This window comes from Rattus norvegicus, chromosome 2, assembly GCF_021556685.1.
Source record: "Rattus norvegicus strain SHRSP/BbbUtx chromosome 2, alternate assembly SHRSP_T2T, whole genome shotgun sequence".
NCBI classification, from domain to species: Eukaryota; Metazoa; Chordata; class Mammalia; order Rodentia; family Muridae; genus Rattus; species Rattus norvegicus.
The window spans coordinates 182,715,149-182,719,358 of record NC_141535.1 but is presented as its reverse complement, the minus strand read 5'-3'; the positions used below and the strand labels follow the sequence as shown (position 1 = coordinate 182,719,358).

Below are 4,210 nucleotides of genomic sequence, written 5' to 3'. Positions count from 1 at the left end.
AGCAACTTAGCAGTTTTTGTTGTGCACACTGAGACCACCTGTTGTTTATTGTTTGTTTTCTTTTTTGGGGGGTTGACATGGGTTCAAACTAAATCAAGAGGTGAATTAGGAGATAAAAGTTTTAACTATTTTTTTTTTGCACTGAATATGAAACACAGAGAAACAAAACAAAAACATAGACATAAACTAACAGATATGGACAAATTGGTGTGTCATGGACAAACAATAGAGAGAGAGGGTAGAGAACGAAATGTGTCGCTAAAGGGACCCACATATCCTACCGAAGGGACCCAGAACCAGAACTAAGTATACCTCCAGTAGGAGCCAGAGAGGAAGCATGAAGTTTCCTGACTCCTTCTGTCCCTGGGAGAGCTCCTGAACAGATTAAGTTCATTTTCCTTCTCTTTCATTAAACCATCCCCTACAGGTGATAGAATGGTTTTCTGAAATCTATTGTCCCTCTAATGTCCAGGACTAAACTGTCTCTAATCAGGGTCCAAAGACTAAAACCACATATGTGAATTATCTTCACTTCTCTAGATTTTAGCATAACTCTAGCCACATACACAAAATGCATTCTACCATTACCTTGTCCTGTTCCTCCTTGCTGGATGTTGAAAACTGGTATCTGGCCCTGGTTCCCTCTGCTGACTTGCTAAGCAGCCCAAACCTGTTCTTCCACAGAATTCCTGGAGTTAATGCTCTCCTTCTACCCAATGCCTGGTCTGCAGACCACCAAGGACCACTCTGCAGTTTCACCCTCTCTCTTGCTCACATAAATCATCGAAAGTGGAAAACACCAGACAGCATTAATATTTAATACCAATTACATTTTTATCAGTAAATCTCCAACCCCAATATTCTGGGGCAAAGAACACATAACTCAGCTATAACATTTATAAACTGCACATCTAAACTAGGTAAATAGACCACTCTATTGCTCTATTGCCAGCAATGAGATCCTGGATATTTGTACCCTGTAGCAGTATACTCCAGGACATGTTACTCTGCTCCATCCCCATCTCCTCTTCCCCCATCGTCCTTTCTCCCTGTCCTTCCATCTCATCTTCACCTCCCCATCCTCTCTCCTCTAAAACTTCTTGACTTTCTTTTCCCTTCCACTGCCCAATGACAGGATCTAGCCTTTATTTGACCAGTTTAAACAGGAAGCAGGTTTACATGGAATCACCTGAGTACAAGATATGCTCCTCATCAAAATGCACCCGAAACCCAGGCAACCCACAAAAATAATCCATAACCATTTCAATAGTTTTCATATCATATTTGATTAGGATATGGTTTTGTCTAAAGAGCTGGTTGTGTCCATTGTCTTAGTTGGTGTTTCAGCGCTGTGAAGAGACACCATGACCAAGACAACTTTTAAAAAAGGACATTTAATTGGTGCTGACTTACAGTTTGAGGTACAGTCCATTATCATCATCGCAGGAAGCATGATGGTGTCCAAGCCAACAGTGTCCAAGCCCACATGGGGTTGGAGGAGGAACTAAGTGCCTAGATGTGCAGGCAGTCAGGAAGAGACTGTGTGACACTGACCAGAGCTTGAGCATATACAGTACCTCAAAGCCATGTCTTTACAGTGACAAACTTCCTATAACAAGAGTACACCTCCTCCAAAGATGCCACAGTTCCTAAGAGTGATTCTTCCCATGGGCTGTGCATATTTAAACCACCAAACTTGAGAGTTTTTTTTTTTTAAAACAAAGCCTTCTTTCCATTTCCCTTTTGTTAATACTAAACATTCATATTTGGCTTCTTCTTTGCTCTGAGACCCTGGTCATCTTTTCTGCTTAGTGCAATGCAAGCAGGTTTCTCTGACAAAAAACTTTTGGTCAGTGCTTCCAGGACATCAGTCTAAAATCAAACAACAACATCAACAAGGTAGATGTTAGGTAGTGTCCCAGACTCCATTGCTGTCATTTCCCCCACCCACCATTCCAACTTATTTAGAGCCATTTTAAGTCCTGAGACACCACACTGCCTTCCCCTGTATCAGTGTAAATGCTCCAGCAATACCATTGTCTAACCAGGAGTCACTGGGTACAACACAGGTTCTTGCTATTGGAAGACAGGTGTAGGTCATAGCTGGTCAGGTATTAAAAATCACTTAAGTAGTTTCAGAGGAAAAGCCCAGAAAAAAACTCTTCGCAGAAGCCAGGGAGTGGAATGCTTCAGCTACCAAGTGGGGATGTGACTCCACCATTGACTCTCACCCTGAGGTCTCAGAGACCTCAGAAGCATGAAATGTAATGAAAGCCAGGGCCTGAGTCTTTAGCTGCTCTGTGCTGTGGAGGTCAGCCAGGATGAGAGTGTGTGCAGCACTCCTCACAGAGATTTTCCTACAGAGGACATCCTTACCTATGGCCTTTATTTATTCCAGGCCATACTTGTTAGCAGCTGCAGAAGTCCAGGGACAATGGAGAGGCTGTAGACATGTGGAGCCTTCCTGGTATAAATGAAACCCATCATCTCCTTGAATACTTGGGGATCCAGGTCATAGATTTCAACTTGTTTCTTTAGGCTCTCCTGCCATGTTCAAACGTGGCTCTGAAAACTGGAGAATGAGTGGCTAGGATGAACTTGTGAGCTCTGAATTCCTGGCCAGATACGAGCAGGCAGCAGGCTGTGAAGAGGGAATTATCCCACAGCTCACCTAGGTCATCTGACAATGTGCACCTTGGAACCTTGATCACGGGTCTTGTGTTCTGTCCAGAAATGCTGAAGGAGCCTTGGACCACACTCACATTGCAGAGGGGGTAATTCTGTCATCTGGAAATATCAAATGGCTTTCAGACGAGAGAAAATCTGGAAGGATGAACTTTTTGTAACCATAGGATTGGTGTGGCAGTAAACGATAGACACCTGATTTCCTAGCATTATTGCTCCCCCACCCTTTCGCAGTTAAGATACCAAAGTGTGTGTCTGCTCAAACTGGGCTCTTTTCAGAGCTGAGCAACATCAGGTAAAGTGACAGGTAACCTTTGCCCTCTTAATCAACCCATTTGGGTGTACATTAAAACACCATGCCCCCATCGGCCTTTGATGAGAACACTGGGCTTGTAATGTATTCTACCATTCCCTCAAGGAAAAAAGAGAAGCTGCTAATCATCCACCTGTTGCAGAATTTCTGGTTGCTGCTACTCGGTGCGTAGTACCTGTTCTTGGCATTCAGGTCCCCTGACATTTCTGCCTAAGGTACTTTGGATGTAAAATTGGAACCTGAAAATAAGAGCTAGAAATTGTTTACTCTTCAACCTATAGGATACAATTAGTGATATTTTTATATTTAAGTTTTAATTGCTCCTAAATTGTCTCTTCTATGATACTGAAGACATGTCTCTCTAAACTGTTCTGTCTAGACTTCAGTATTATTTTAAAGAAAACAATCCAGGCTGTTAAATCATGTTGAATCTCTCTCTCTCTCTCTCTCTCTCTCTCTCTCTCTCTCTCTCTCTCTCTCTCTCTCTGTGTGTTTGTGTGTGTGTGTGTGTGTGTGTGTGTGTGTGTGTGTGTGTGTGTGTTGAGTTGTAGGAGAGTTTTGGTTATTGTTAGCATCTAGGCTCTACCCAATTGCCAAGTTAGGCGTGGCTCACTGTAGAGTGGCTACTTATCCCTGCCCCTAGCACTATTTCTGCCTCTTAGTCTGTTACTCTCCCTGAATCCCTAATCGCTTTCCTTTTTATATAGAGGTTTTTTTTTTTTTTACCTTTTCTTGGTTATTTTTATTGTATTTCAAATGTTATCCTGTTTACCAGGTTCCCCTCCAGAAAGACACTATTCAATCCCCCTTCCCCTGCTTCTATGAGAATGCTTCCCCACTCAACCACCCATTCCCTCCTGCCTCCCTGCCCTGTCATTCCCCTACACTGGGAAATCAAACTTGACAGGACCAAGGGCCTCTTCTCCCACTGATTTCTGAAAAGGCCATCCTCTGCTAGATATGCAGCTGGGGCCATGCATCCATCCCATTCCTGTGTACACTTTAGATGGTGGTTTATTCCCTGTGAGGAGCTCTGGGGGTGTTGATTGATACTGTTGTTCTATCTATCTTGTTGATTTTCTCAAAGAACCACCTCCTGGTTTTGGTGATTTTTTTTTTATATAGTTCTTTTTATCTCAACATGATTGATTTCAGCCCTGAGTTTGATTATCTCCTGCCCTCTAATCCTCTTGGGTGTATTTGCTTCTTTTT

General features: G+C 42.9%; 1 pseudogene; it reads right to left on the bottom strand.

The window, feature by feature from the left end:
- Positions 1 to 2,121: 2,121 nt before the first annotated feature.
- Positions 2,122 to 3,202, bottom strand: LOC147996391 (TD and POZ domain-containing protein 4-like; annotated as a pseudogene).
- Positions 3,203 to 4,210: the final 1,008 nt, after the last annotated feature.